This window comes from Thunnus thynnus, chromosome 20 (assembly GCF_963924715.1).
Source record: "Thunnus thynnus chromosome 20, fThuThy2.1, whole genome shotgun sequence".
NCBI lineage: Eukaryota > Metazoa > Chordata > Actinopteri > Scombriformes > Scombridae > Thunnus > Thunnus thynnus.
Window position 1 is genome coordinate 9611172 of NC_089536.1, and position 16013 is coordinate 9627184.

The 16013-nt window shown below is 39.0% G+C and overlaps 1 long non-coding RNA gene across 1 annotated transcript; it reads right to left on the minus strand.

Annotated features, from left to right (window-relative positions):
* Positions 1-2236: 2236 nt before the first annotated feature.
* On the minus strand, positions 2237-13074 carry LOC137172230 (uncharacterized). Its single transcript, XR_010924915.1, has 3 exons — positions 12969-13074; positions 5780-5933; positions 2237-2535 (listed from the first exon to the last, which is right to left on the minus strand). It is a non-coding gene; the product is annotated as an uncharacterized lncRNA (long non-coding RNA).
* Positions 13075-16013: the final 2939 nt, after the last annotated feature.

Consider the following 16013-nt stretch of genomic DNA (forward strand, 5'->3'; position numbering starts at 1 on the left):
GAGATTATGACAGATGGATGTTATCACTGTAGTGCTTGAGATATCAGATTAGTTTATCATTGTTTAATTAATATTTGAATAACTAAGAAGCAACTATCTAGCCTAAAATCATAGCTGACAGGAGCCGGCCAGAGTCATTCATTCAAATAAAGCAACCAGAGAAAAGGTAGTCTGACTCATCTCACCTTTTTCAGTCTCAGTAAAAGCAATCAACCAATCTTACAAAAACACAAATAGAAAACGCAGTCTGATCTTTTGGAAAATGGTATCAAACCATGACATTCACAGGAGGACATGTGCCAAGTGGTTGCTGGCGTGTTGGTTGCTATGGAAACCAAGTGTTCATTGATTCACTTCACAGCTGCCCCTGTACTCAACTTGAGTTTTCTAAAAACAGGAGAAGCAGTTTTATATATGAAATAACACTAGCTAATGCCCTACACAGCTGGAGATACTGGTTGGATTTATTTCCACACACTTTTAGTGCACTAATATATTTCATTGCAGTTGGTTGCCATGACAACTAATGATTGCAAGCCAATGAAACACCTGAAGAAAATACTGCTATCCTACATATTTGACACAATGTGAAGGTCCACACATGAATTGTCGCTACCTAAATGTCTGCCATTACTCATTCCTCCTCCTCCTCTGACAACAACTTCGCAATGTTTCTGACAGTAACTCAGGCAGGTGCACATCTTTACTGGGAGATAAATCTAGACAGATTTTGACACTACTGCGCTTGAGTTCATTCGCTCACTTTTTTTACTTTACCATTCAAGCAGAAACTACCACGGTTTGACGCTGAAGCCAATTGGAAGTACCTTAAAGTGCAATGTGCCACCGATGGCTGCTAAATGCTGGCTTCAAAAAGCCCCTGGCTCCAATTGCCAACTCCCATTCATAAAGTGTCAACTTCTGTCTTCAAATACTAGATCAATAGTCACTATGGTCTCAATCGTGAAATTTGGGCCCTGCTATAAGTGGGCTGGTGGTCATTTTGGAAATGACTGCTCCATTAATATGATTTAAAGACATGTAGGCTTTGATATCTGCTGTGTGGTTGTTGATTGACAGCAGTGATTGACAGTTGGCTCACCAGCTGCTCTTCCCGGCTCTTGGACTCACACTGAGTCTGACTTTCGGCGCTTCTGTTTAAAGAATAAACAGTGATTTTTCTCCAGACATGCACTTCTACTGTGTTTGTGGTTCAGGAGTTACACTAACAGGACCTTTTGTGCTGTCATACAATATTTCGGTAAGTTTAATGTTACTTGATTATAATACCGGCACTGTTAGCACAATTTAGCTAAAGTAGCTAGTGTTTGCCCAAGTGTAAAATCACTTAATATTCCTAGTAAGACAGAGTTTACTTTGGTCTGAGGTTAGCGGGGCATGTTTCAACAGTATGAAAGTCAACACCCTGCATCCATTATCTGGAAGGTCCCTGCTCCAAACGGAAAAGATGGCACGCACTGACCATAAGCAGCAACTCTGGGCTTCAAAAACGGCTCCAATGCAAACCAATGGGGGATGTCACACCTCGCTACGTCCATCTTTACACAGACTATGATTCCATTAGAGCTTTCAAAGACTTTATATCCAACAGGGGCTTTAAGGTGCTTTAATTCTCCAAACAAAGCCATATCAATGGTACAGTCACTATGGTGGTGGATGGTAGAGATGGGAGAGATTCCCATGTTTACCACTTACAAATGCTCATATCTTGGAACAACTCACAATGGTTGTATGATTATAGAGTAGGTTGTGTGGTTGCTTTGCTTTAAAAATATGCTTATACTGTATATCCAATACATTGGGTTTTATTTACCTTAAGTGGCAGACACTAAGTAACTTGAAACTTCTTGTTTGTTTGTTTTTTTAGGCATTCCAATATTATTAAGCAAAGAAGCACATTGCACATTGCATTCACCAAGATCTCATAATTATGAGATCCATAACTCGTAATTATGAGAAAAGTTTAAGGTGGTTATCAATCATCATTTGAGAAGACAGTAGCATAATGACGCTACCTGATTTAATTCGCTTTTATATTCTCCTTGATTTGAGACACTGGGAGATATTAATGTCACTGAATAATGTGGTTTATGTTAATAATGTGTTATTATTAGTTTAATCAGACGTCCTTAGGTTGATATGTCGACGGATGTGAAATACAATAGTAGTAGGAACAGGAAGAGCAAGTCACAATGAGCAGAATTGGACACAGTAATCTTAACAGCACACTTTTCATTGTAGAAAAACATAACACAGGCCATTGTGAGCAGTGTCAGGAAGCAGAGACACTACAACATGTTATATCATACAGGAAATACACAGGAAATTATTACACAATTACAGTAATTAGGATTATCAGAAATCAGTATAGAAAGCAGTATGGAAGTATATGTTTGTTTGTTTTTTGAGGACAACCAGACTAATTAAACAGATACAGAATAATGGGACACTGATGAGGACTAAAACCAGAAGGTTGCAGTCATGCAACATGGAGGATGCCAACCCTGGTAAAACCTCAAAGAAGAAGAAGAAAGCAGTAGGTTATGCACCATAGTTGCTGGAAGGATTATGTAGACCTATTTGACACAAAGAATGACAATAAGCACTGCAATCAGTAAATCAACAGATCACTAAGATTGTTCAGGTGGAAAGCATACTGAGTTGTTCTGTTCATCCAGAAGCTGCTATGAGATGCTTCATGTACACAAAGTCACACTGTACATCAGTCCAAGCTACTATGGAACCATTTGGTAACAACAATCAAAATAAAGCATGCAATAAAGTATGATAAAACAACACTGTTATCTCGTAGTTATGTGATCTTTTTTCTTCAAGGAGAATGATGATTGATAACCACCTTAAATTTTTCTCATAATAACAAGACCTTGAGATCAGGATCTTGTCATCATGAGAAAACTTTATAATCTTGGCGAGGACAACTAGGACCCTTATCTTCTCAAGCTCTCTGCCCCCTTAATATCAGATCTTTTTAACTTAACTCTTTTAACTGGCACAATTCCTAAAGTATGGAAGTCAGCTCATGTTGTATCTTATATTACTACCGCCCTATTTCAAAACTGTCTTGTCTGTCTAAAACCCTTGAATCATTAGTAAACAATCAACTCAAGTCATTGTTAACTAGATATGCTGTATTAACACCCCACTAATCTGGCTTCAGAACAGATCATCGCACCATCTCTGCTACTTCCCTAATTGCACTGTGCTGCTCTTTTTGTTGATTTATCAAAAGCCTTCAATCATTCCCTCCTAATGCAAAGATTATCAAGTATTGGAATTGATCCTAATGTCTGTAGATGGTTCAACAATTACCCCTCTGACAGACAACAGTGCATAAAAGTGGGTAATGTTAGATCAGAGTTCCTACCAATAACAAAAGGTGTCCCACAAGGTTCAATATTAGGACCAGTCCTGTTCACTGTTTATATTGACGATATAGTCTTGTCTTTACAAACCTATAATGTTCACCTTTATGCAGATATTTTATACTGTTGGGCTGACTCTATAAAATCAGTTATTGAAAACCTGCAGCTTTGTTTTAACTTTGTTTAATTTTATAGCTCTCAAACTTGTATTAAATAACAATAAAACAAAATGTATTCTGTTCTCCGGAGCCAAAGACATTGATTACAGTACTCTCCAAATCTGCACTTTAAATGGTACAGTCATTGAAAGAGTCCCACATTATAAATATTTAAATTCACCTTCAAACCACATATTGATGCATATATTTAAAAAATAACAACAAACACCAAAAAGGGCAAAACTGCTGCAATTAACAAGGTGAAGGAGATGACTTGGCACAAAATTGATGACAGATTAAATGTATACCTGTAGGTGGGTAGTGATGGCCTAAAGGTTAGAGGAGTGAACTTATCACCAGAAGTTTGGTGGTTCAATCCCTGCATCTAGCTTGGTGAGAAGTGTTTGTTCCTGTTCATGGGTTTATATTTATTTGTTAAATGAGCATTCAGTAGTATAATGATAATATCAGATGTATAATTAAAATTACAGTGTCAGCAACTTAAGAGAAGAGAGCTGGCACACTTTTATTTCTTAAATTCTAAATGCTAAGCTTTTAAATAAAAGGGTCCAGTCCAATACAGGAGTGACCACGAATAAAATGGGGATTTACTTAAGTATTTTTGTAAAAGTCCCTCACAGTTCTTCTATTTTATGTTTCCTGAACACAGACAAGTGATGGGAGTGTGAAAAGACACTTGATGGAACCGTCTTTTGAGAGTCTGTTTCGGTCTGTCGGACATTGTTTGACATGCAGCTGAGTTAAGCTTGACCGTTAGTTCTGCTGACTACGTTACCATGGTTACTGAGCTGGGACTCATATAAACCGCAGTGATGGAACAGAACTCTCACTTAAATTAGCGAGGCTTATCGAAATAAGCCAGGCTATCCCGTTAGCCAGCTTGATGGAACACCCCTCTGGTTTCCCTCTCCCCACTCTTCAACCAGTGCACCTGCAGCTGATCACCTAATCAACTCAGCAAGCCACTGAAGCATGAAACCCCGGCACATCCATCAAGAATCTGCCAGATCTTTCAGTCTACCATGCGGTTCACACTCCAGTCTGCCTCAGTTGCCAGCCACAAACAGCTTCATCTTCATCACCTGTCTCGGGTTTGGACCCTCAATTCATTGCCTGCCCTGCTCTGCTAAGAAACCCCATTCTCCAACCTGCTTTTACAACACCGAACTCCTCACCTGCTCCACTCCAACTGCTCCATCTGCCACTCTCTGCCCCACTCTGCCCCACTGCTATATTGGACTCTGGTGATTTCAACCACACGGTTTGCAATAAACCCTTTTCTAAACTGCGTCTGTCTGAGTCCGTATCCTGCATTTTGGGTCCTAAATTGAGTAGTTATAGCAGTTTGGGTGTAATGTTCTAACAATGTTATCACTAAACATTTTAAGAAGGTTGCCACCAAACATTTTTATCCTGTTATCCTAGAGCATTCTAGGAACCAAAAAAAACAACTTCCTGCTGAAAACGTTTTAAGGAACGCTTGGGCATAATGTTCTATCAATATTATCAATAAACATTTTTAGGATGTTTTAGAGACATTATCCTAGATCATTCCAGGAACCAAAAGTAAACTTCACACTGAAAACATTAACATAACATGTAACCTTCTTAGATTGTTTATAGAACAAAAAAATTCTAGCTGGGAACATTCTTACGGCCCTAAATGCTGCCTACCATTCAGCCCTTAGATTTATAACTGGAAACATCTAGGATACTCATCACTGTACTCTTCATCAAAAAGTGGGTTGGCTTTCTCTTTCCATTAGAAGAGACCAGCATTTATTTATAAAGGGTTTCTCCAGAAATTGCCCTTATATTTGATGTCACTTGTTGGCTTGTTCGCTCACAAGACTGGATAGTGCTGCAGGTTCCTAGAATTAATACTGATCTGGGAAAGACTGCTTTTATATTTTTTGCACCATACATTTGGAATGAACTGCAGTGTATTTTGAAGCTTGATACTGTGGTTCAGTTCAGAAATGTAGTTAAAAACCTGATTAATTTTTAGCTGTTTAACATGTTTTTAATCAACTTTTATTGTATAATTACTTTTATGTCTTAGATTTGTTATTTTTATTGTTGATACTATTATTGTTGATTACCATGATTGATATTGTACATTTTAAATTGCTTGTTTTATGTTTTATAGATACAGTTACGTACTCAGGTCTCTCTTGAATCTTGAATGTGACTTACCCGATTAAATAAAGGTTTACACAGAATAAAAGTCAAAACTCCCTTTCAGGGGTTTTTGGTGACATTTACTGCAGCAATGTACATGTGATTCCAGAGCAAGTGGACGTTTCCGCTCTCCTCCTCCTCCTTCCATTCTCATCCTCAACTCTGCCTGCTGACAGAAAGAGAGATTGAGCAGATTTAATGCAGGCTACACGGTTGAGTAGAAAAAAAAACACGCTTGTTGTAGAGAAGGGAAAAATGGCTGCGAGATATGCGAACAAGCAGTAATCACTGCAATTATTATTATCAGAATCACTGCTTTTGATTTCAGCTCTCGGCCGCATACTCGCTCTCTCTCTCTCTCTCTGTGTGTGTGTGTGTGTGTGTGTGTGTGTGTGTGTATGATGGGAAGTATTCCACTTTTCCATTAGGGGCTCCCTGATGGACATTATCCCTTAATCTGTCACAGTAATGCTCGATGCCTACCTCTGTATCTTTTACTTTTTTCACCTCTTGTTCCTTGCTCTTGTTCCATCATGTCCCTCTTCCATATTTTTCCATCGCCACCCCCCCCCGTTCTGGCATTCTGGTGACATAGATTTTAATGGAAAAGACTGTGGTGTCAGAGGGGACAGTGGTAACTGAGTGACCACAGATCAATATCTCACCTCTGTATGGCCCTTTGTCACGCTTCAGGTTTCCAACCGCACATTCACTTCTCAATCGTTCATCACAGTCTTCCTTTCTTTGCCTTGTAAGTCGTTCTTTCCCTCATTATCTCATTATCTCTTTGGCTGTTTTTCTATGTATTTACAAACCTCTCTATTTGTCTCTCATGTTCGGTTCCCTTACAATCATCGTCTCCCTCTCTCTCCTCCAATGTCTTATATCTCTGCACTTCATCCCTCCAGATCAGGCGGCTTAACTGTTCCCTGTCACTCATGTATCAGCCCCAGCCACAGGACACATTATTAATAATATACTGAAACAATCGATTGAAATGTTACCTGAAGGGAAAAAAAGGATATTATGTTTTAATGTCAGACAAAATGAGCGACATGGTCAGATGAGACCCAACTAACTCGCCATGATAGCTTGATGTTCAGTGTCAACGTTTTAAAGTGATTATTCCTACAGTAGCCACACAGTGAATTGCATGTATGGTTAAAGTCAGGCAACCAAAATCACTTGGTTAAGCTTAGGGGAAGATTGTTGTCATGGTTTTTAAAAAAGCCATGATAAACTGTTGGTCTGACACGTGACATGCACTCCAGTCTGTTTTGTCTTGCACTAGTCTCTGTGAATGTTTGCTTTCATTCAGTTCAGTTAAAGCCCATGCAAACTGGACGATTCCCAAATGCATTTGTATGTTGTGGTGCAAGCTCCAGCTGGCTTTGGCAGTTGTAGTTTATCATTGTTCAATTCTGACCTGCAAATTCGCAGTCAGCCAACGGACTGTGGTCTTGATGCACCTTGTATTTTTCTTTTTCTTATCTGTATTTGCTGTTTTCCTGTTTCCTTTGCTTTTAACATACATCTGTACATACTGTCTGAGTTGTGTGTATAGTACAAGCATTTTTAAAGGATAAATTCACAATATTTCAAGTCTGTCTTAAAACAACAGTCAGGTGTTCATATGAACATTGAAAGAGGTTTTCCTCGCTGTAATCATTCCTCCTGTTCATACTGGCTATTAAAAGTATTCAAATGTGCTTCAAATGTAAGAGATGGGGGCCAAAATCCACAGTGTGTCCACACAGTCATTTTGTGCATAATGCATTCAAAAATTTATCTGAAGCTTACATGAGGCTTCAGCAGTCAGTCGTATTCAGACCAAATCAGGCGGTGCGGCAAAAACGCCAGTCCCCCCATTCATTTAAATGGGGGTAGTGCGTTTAGCCTGCAGGGGTTTTGGCCATAGGCCACCGGCCTGCGGTAAGAAAGTTGATCCAGAGTCACCTTTTGGAGAAATGCAACCCAACATCAAGCTGCAGTGGCCAATCACAGCCGGTGATCAGACTGATCAGCGCTGTAAAACACTGCCATGAGGGAATACAAAGACCTTACTAGGAGGAGGGAAGGACATTTCTCTTGGTTTGATAATGTTTAAAGTAAAACTTTGCTGTTGGCTTCCAAACTCATTTTAAAAAGAGGAGAGAAAAAGAGAGAGGGAGAGCTGAGAGCACCAGTGAGCGAGCGAGAGAGCAGCTGTGGTTGAGTGAGCCAGAGAGTAAATGAAGAGAGGGAGCGGTGGTATCAAGAAAGCTGGTGAATCAGATCAATAAAACATTATTTTCGAATTTTTTCACAGTGGTCACGTTCTAGAGCACAAACATGCCCACAGCCCCACACACTTCCACTCAACCCTGCGGCAGAACGCACCGCCTGGTTGGGTCTGAATACAGCCTTAGTCATAACAAATGGATATCTGCCACATTTATAGTCTTTTCAGCATCAAATTCCCTCTTTGTGTTTTCTCCGACAGTGTGTCTCTGTTGAGCTGTGGTGGAAGTAACAAAAAGGGAGACTTTGGCACTAAAAAGACTGTAACGTTGAAAGATATCCACTTGATTTGACTCATTTGGACAGCTGAAGCTTCATATTAGTGTCAGACAAACCTTAAAAAATTTTTTTTTACTTACATTTTATTTACATCATGAAGGGATCTTCTAATAGCCAGTATGAACAGGAGGAATAATTATGGCAAGATTTGGGCTCCTGATAATTGCTTTAAGACAGACTTGAAAATGTATGAACCTGCCCTTTAATGACTTATTTTCTTTGCGTTTTTATTGTGTTTATGTTTTCATGGCTTTGTATTTTTATGCTGCAAAAATAATTTCCCCCTTTTGGAACAATAAAGATCTGAACTGAACTTGTGTTAGACAATGGAGGAGTCATGGTGATATCGATATGTCATCACCCTGTTTTGTACAATATTGCACTACAATAGTCAAACTAGTCAAATTTTCTCCCATAGACTAATTCATTGCAGTACCTACATCTTTAGTGATTCTGCATCTAACAATTTAAATCCAATGCCAATGTTCAGTGCCAATGCAGGAAGTCATGTGTCCAGCATGTAGTGAAGAATTTGTGTCCTGTCACAGACCTGCATTTTACATTCATCATTTACCTGAATTTTAACCAGGTGTTTTAGTCGCCAAAACCTAAACACACTATAACCATATTTTATTTTCTATAACCACCATCTTTCCTTAACCTTAACAACATCAGCACTGGGCTTAAAAAAAAAGGACATGTCAATGTAGAATCCACTTCTTCCAGGTAACAGTTCAGTTACAATATCTGAGCTTTGCCCTTCGTTGCAGCCTGGTCGTCTCTTGCCACATGTTATCCCGTCATGCTCCTTGTGAGGGCTTCAATGCTTCTCAGAGAAAATGAGCAGGAAGTAGCGGTTTTGTGTAGCTCACTGTATTCGGTCTGGCACTATTTATTTAAATTGTACAGAAACAGCACGCAACTTCCTGCACTCATACTGAACATTGGCACAATATGCAAATAGTGTCTTGCAGAGTCATCCGACATATGTGAAATTCCTAGAGATACTGGGCTGATGTGAAAACATTTTTCCCATCATTGTTAAATCTGTAGTGCTGCTCTTTCCTGGTTTTGTCAAGGGGCGACAGTGAGTTTGACTTTTGAGGCTTGCAGGCAATTTGGTGCTGTATGACTGACACTATTGGCTATTTCAGTCCTCATCACTTGGTTGGCATTTCCTATTCCTCGCACGACACTGACCTCTCACCTTATTGCTTCCATCAGCCATTCACCTTTGCTGACCAGCTGAGTTGTCCTAATCCTGATCCCCCAAGGTACAGTCATAATTGAACAAACAGCAGGACACCATCCAGACTGTGTGTGTGCCTGTACAGTAGCATGCATTTCACATATACTGGGCCAATTTTAATGCGGATTTAGTTCACTTAAAAGAGGTTTGTTTATATGAAGATGTCAGCACAACATCTTGTGATTTAACTGGCTCAGTGTGACATTTTAAGATGAAATCCTGACCTGATCTCCATACAGATGGAGAACTATCTCACCAATCTCCCCTTTCTCTCTGTTCGACCTGTCAGCCAAACCCCATCTTATCTGTGACATTTTTAGCTGACTTGTTGTGACTTTAACCAGGTCAAGTTAGATATCTGATTAGTCCACAAACCAAAGTGTAAAGGTTATGGTTTTACAGGAGCCTGTGTGCCAGACTATTGGCCAGGAGGGTCCTGTATGGGCAGAAATATGTGTCACTAGAAACTGAATTTGAATCAATGATATTTGAATTTGAATTGCTCAACTGAAATAATTGCACTAAAGGTGCTATATGTTAGAATTGTGAGGCAATTTACATGTATTAACCATTTTTTATAGCCAATGAGTGATTGGGTTGTAATGTGACTTGTTGCTCTGCCAAAAAAAAAAAATCTTTTTTAAGTTGTGATGGACTTTTTTTCACAATTTTCTGACATTATAACCCACAGTAACAATTGATTAATCAAGAAAATACATAATAATATTAATCAATGGTGTAAATAATTGCTAGTTGCATACTTCGTTTGGAGTCAAAGTGCATTATATATTCAGAGGGAGAGGGGAATTTGAATGTGTTGTATGCATTTACATGTAGGTCACACCTTGTAGCGCTGTACTGTAAACGCTGTGTGCGCCTGAGGGGATTTTTGTGTGTATTTTCTATACAGTATGAGCAGGTGGCAAAGTCCTAATTAGATCTCATTTATATCCTTTCGTTTGTTGTCAGATGTTTCAGTTAAGAACATCAAACGTCTCTTTATGTCTAAAAATAAAATAAAATGTTTGGATGTGGCGGTGCTGTCCAACCCCTCCTGCCCCACCATTATGCTTCCTACCCACAATGCCATGGCTGCATTTTTTACCCCAGAATGCTTTCCTTGAAGGGGTCAGTCGGGAGCATCGAAGCTTATCTGTCACGGCCTTTTTTGACAAAGTCTTTGCACCCTTTGACATATTATCATTTTTTTCTTTTCATCAGTCCTTATTGTTTGGTTTTCATTTCGTTTCCATATTTAAAATCTGGTCCCTCCTTCCCGTACACCTTTTACCCTTTTCAAAACCAGATGATTAATTTTTTTCTCTCCCTTATTCACTCTCTCTCACCTAATCTCTTCCTTTTATACACACACAGATACACGCAGAGAAAGAATCCAACTTGCTGTTTGTCAGTTTTGACATGCCCTCATTCATCTCATCTGCCAGCTGTATAAAATCACCTCCCCCGCTCTGCCATTTTAATCTGTTGTATGCCATTTTAATTTAATCTGTTTGCCTTTCATGTGAGGAGTACACAGGGCAGCCAGATGCTTTTTTGTGGTAACTCCATCAAATGAAGACACACCAGCCATCACGTCGTGATGAAGTGATGTCCTCTGTTTCATTCATTACCATCCTCTAAGTCAGTACCTCTTACCACTTACTTTTTTTCTCCACAAAAGACACAAACACACCCCCCAATAATGCTGTGCAATCTTCTACTCGCCCACACATCGCTGTCAATGTAGAAAATCACTTGATGAGCAGGTAATTATCTTCTGCATCAATACTGCAATTTTCTTACAGTCAGTAACATGCAAACTGTACACTCTTTAACAAATCCAAACCTTCCATTTCCTGTCTTACTGCAGATACTCTCTGCTCTACCCGTCCTGTCATGTTTATTAGGTTTATCCCCGGAGAGTTCAAAGTGTTGCATTCTTCTTGTTAGGCTCTGTTCTGGGATTACAACATTACACCACTCCCCTCGCATGTGAATTAATGTTTGCAGTGGAGCAAATCAATCATCCACCAAAGCATCAGCTCTAATTTGGTCTGCAGCAAATGTGCAAATGCAACTGTGCAAAGGTAGAGCCTTATTCTCTCTTAAGTGACATTTCTAAGATTTATTGAAGAATGTTCCTAACATCCTGCAGCAAAAGACAAAGCACATTTGAGTTCCACAGACCTCTGAACAGTCTGATCAATGTTTGAGGTTAAAAAGTGCCAATTTAACAAAGTGGATGTCACTGTTGTGCCCTTAAACAGGGAACATAATGAAGGGAAAGGGATGAAGAAACCAGCACACAGCTCTCCCCATCTACCATCTGTATTGAGTACTTATATACAATGCAACCAAAACACGCATTTTCCATAATGAATACACTCTGTCTCAGGGCCACAGTTTCCACAACTAAGTCATTCTATGTTTTTCTAAATAATGTAAATCATATTTTTAACCAGTGTACAACATGGACTGTAACCTACATGACATATATTTTACCCTTTTAACGCATCTATTTAAGCTGACACATGAACTGCCTTCTTACAGTGATAAAATAAACATTTTTGAACACCTAACAGAATGTCCCTTAGTGAGTAGTTTTAATGCAAACATTGGCAGAACAACAGTCGGGCGCTATAGCGAAACGATAGCAGTAGCTAGCTTACACGGTGACTGAAACTCTTTAAAGTTGCAATACATGACATTCAACAACTAGATGTTGCACTATGGCACAAACATCTCAGACCAAAACAAATGTGTGTCATTTACTCAATAAAGTTGGAAAAAACAAAGAAAGCCGACAACTCATGAAACTCAGATCAAACTGTCAAACTCAGCAGAGATGATCAAATATGGATCAAGATTCTGTTACTGTGTTGCCTTTTTCTTGCCTCAAATACTTTCAGAAACATATTTTAGTGAACTATTTAGCTGTAATTTGAGAAAGTTTGCGACATGGCCGCCATCTTGGAGATGGACGTGAAGGACACGGAGGGACTCACACTGCACTAACATGCACGCTCACAAGCACTAATGTACGCACAAGGTCGGTGCGGCTACCAAAACAAAGAACAGAGAAGCTCGGATAACAACACACATAGAGGGAGTGTGACTTCATTCACTGTTAAGGACGCCATTACTCTGTGATATCTCTACATAGCAAATAATTTTCTGATAACTAATATGGCTAAATATCGTTTATTGCAACTTGAATAACATAAAAGTACAAAATACATCTTTTGCTCTCACAGTGAACAACCTGATGTTGAGACTCTTTACTTAAATGAAAAGTGTGAGACTGGAAACAGCACAAAAACAAATATATGTTAAGTACATGTAAGCAAACAAACAACATGCATATAGAAAAGATTTTAAAAAATCATAAAAACTTACAAGTAGTGCCTCTTAAGAGCCATGGAGAGCAGGATGGCAAACGATTGAACATCACCTTCCTTCAACACCTGGCATTGCGATATGGCTGCAACAGGAAGTTACATCAGTCTGTTGTCAATATACCAAATGGCCAGCAGGAGGTGCTAAATTAACAAAAAACTGCCAGGACCAAGACAAGACATAGGCAGCGGTCAAAAAGTACCTCCTATTGTCTTTTCCTAACCACTTTTCCATGACCTTGATGGAAAACATCAGAAAGTCAAGGAAAGATGTGAGGGAGAATTCATAAGGACTTAGGAAAAGAAAACCGTGCTGCTAAGAGAATCCGACTGCACTGACACTGGGCTACATAATTATGCGATGGTGGATGTTATTGACGTGGGTCTGCTGTGGTGAAGCTCCAATTTTCCAAAGATGGACTACAAAAAGCACATCTTAGATACTTCACCCTGTGCTTTCTTACCGGGTTTCATGCAGGCTATATAAACGTGGACAACATGGTGAAAAATGTTACTTCATTATCAAGGTCGGAATTGAATTTAAAAAAGGAATATAGGCTACCAGTCACAAAACTGAAATGAAATTGTCACATTGAGAATGCTTGCTCACGTTCACCCTCCTGAATCCCAATTATTGAATGAAATTAAATGATAAATGTATGCAAGGTAGGCATAACATGTTAGGCCTACAAATCTACTACTGTACACATCATCATTCTTAAGTTTCAAACATGTTGAAATAGAAACATCATCCGACTAAAAACGTCTCATATCCCTTTTTCTTGAAAGACAGACTTCTGTGTTATGGTCAATATGCAGATTATGATCTGTTATTAGCCTGTGCATATAATAGCTTAAGAACCACCACACAACTTAGTAAACACCTTGAAATATGGTTGATAAAGGCTGTGGAAGCTTTAAATATTGCTGCTGCAAGGAATTGTGGGCCAGAATTTCCTTTCATAAAGGATGGTTAAGTGTACCCTATGCTAAAGGAGATTAGAAAGGAAGCACTGAAGCACCTTTCTTTAGCATTTAGAGAATTCAACCAGTTCTTATCATGGCTGCCACTTAGATACTTCCAAGTCATTTCACTCAGTTAGGAACCTTCCTAAGCAAAAAAGACTATTCAACCGTAGCCATAATAACAATTATGAACAATATATGTCAAGTTTATAGTGTTTTGTGTATGGTAATTACCTTAAACAGTGGAAATAGTGAGAGGAGAGGGATGAAGAGACCAGCACACAGCTCTCAACTTCACTCATCTGTATTGAGTGAGGGAGAGGAGCACAGTTCTCCCTACTGAAGCCCTGATTACCAATAGATCAACATACAGTACAAGTAAACCAAACAGACAAGAACCTGCATTACCTATTTGTACTCTGGCTGCATATTCTTCACACTGATAACCTTAGCAACATAACAATGAAATTATGTATTATGAAAATGAAATACAAGGAATACAACTGCATAACTGTGAAAAGAAATGAAATGCTATTTTCTGAAAAGTTTAATTGTTTTAAATTCTTATCTGCCACATCACCACTACCACAGCATTCAACTGTTGTCAAATGAAAAATCTCTATCCTATTAACTGCTCAAGAACATTAAAAAAAACAACCAAAATCCAATTTTCTCAGCCCAAAAAAGAGTGTGTAATCATTCAATTTCTAATGTAAAAAAACATCAAAGTGTGAGACATGCTGGGTAGATGTGGGAATACTGTTGACTAACTGTAAAATTGATTGTTTCTTGACATGAGCTACCTGTACATATTCAGTAGCAAAGGTTGACGTAGCATCATGTTATTAATCTGTAAAACATCTTGGTGAATTGGCATAAGTGTCCTGTCGCATCCCGTGTTGTCTTTCTTAATTATGGAGATTATTTCCTCAAATTGACCAAATAGATTTATATTTAGTTACTTAAAGCGGCTATAATCAATATTTCCAAATTAACAGTGGATCATATACTTGTATGTGAAAGTGGTTCCTCAAACCCACAGAGAATGATCACTGTACTCTGCAGCTCAGCTATACGAAGCATTATAGTGTCTTTCAGCTCATTGTTTTCTTTTTAAGGCCTGCAACTTTACTGTTTTGGTTTACTCTCACTGCTCTAATAGCACCGTTTATGGCTGTAGCAGGCAGCTGTTTACAGCAAAAGTAGCCCTAAAAACCCATTGTACACTACCTGCCTGCTACCAAATGCAAGTTAGCCAAAGTTAATGACTAACTAGCGGAGCAATTAGCAGCTAAAGAGACAGATATGGCTCCCAGGAGCTGGTGGAAACCAAAAACAGAGCCAAAAGAGAGTGAATATTGGACTTATATTCATGAAGTGGCCAGAAACATGACTCTCTATATAAGCTATTGTTCACAGGTTATTTCTGCTGCGCTCAAGTGGCCAATAACATGTATTATTATATCTATATACTAAAGGAAGGAATCTCTGTTTGTGTGTCTGTGTGACTGTATGTCTGCGTGTATGTCCTTCACGTATCTCTCGAACCGTTCATCTGATCGACTCCACACTTGGCGGGTGCATTGCTGGTGTACAAAGGGAGTGCAGTGTCGGATTGGGTGCAATTTGTACGAGCAATGCATTTAATATTAATAAACCTTTAATAAACCTGCGATCAATGAGCCACTCAACTCTGCAGGGGCAGGGCGGAGGTTCAGGGCTCTGTCGAATGACTCCTGCATGTCAGGGAGAGACCAGAGATGAGGTGTGACACGAGTCAATGAAAAGTGCTCTAAGTGCTATTTTAATCAAGAATGGACACTCTTACCCCGAGTCTAGATAGAGAGCATAGTGTTAGCAGCACATTTAGCAGATCAGTTCAAAACCAGTTTGTCTCATATGCTCTGAGACTATGGTGATTGTGAAGTGCCACTACAGACAAAGCACGAATCTTTGGACCAAACATACCCACTCAAGTTGAAGAGACTAGGGATGCACAGAGAGCCCAGTATTTGTATTTGTATCTGTATTTGTTGAGGCAGATAAATTATTTGTATTTTTATTTGAATAAAATGGAAAT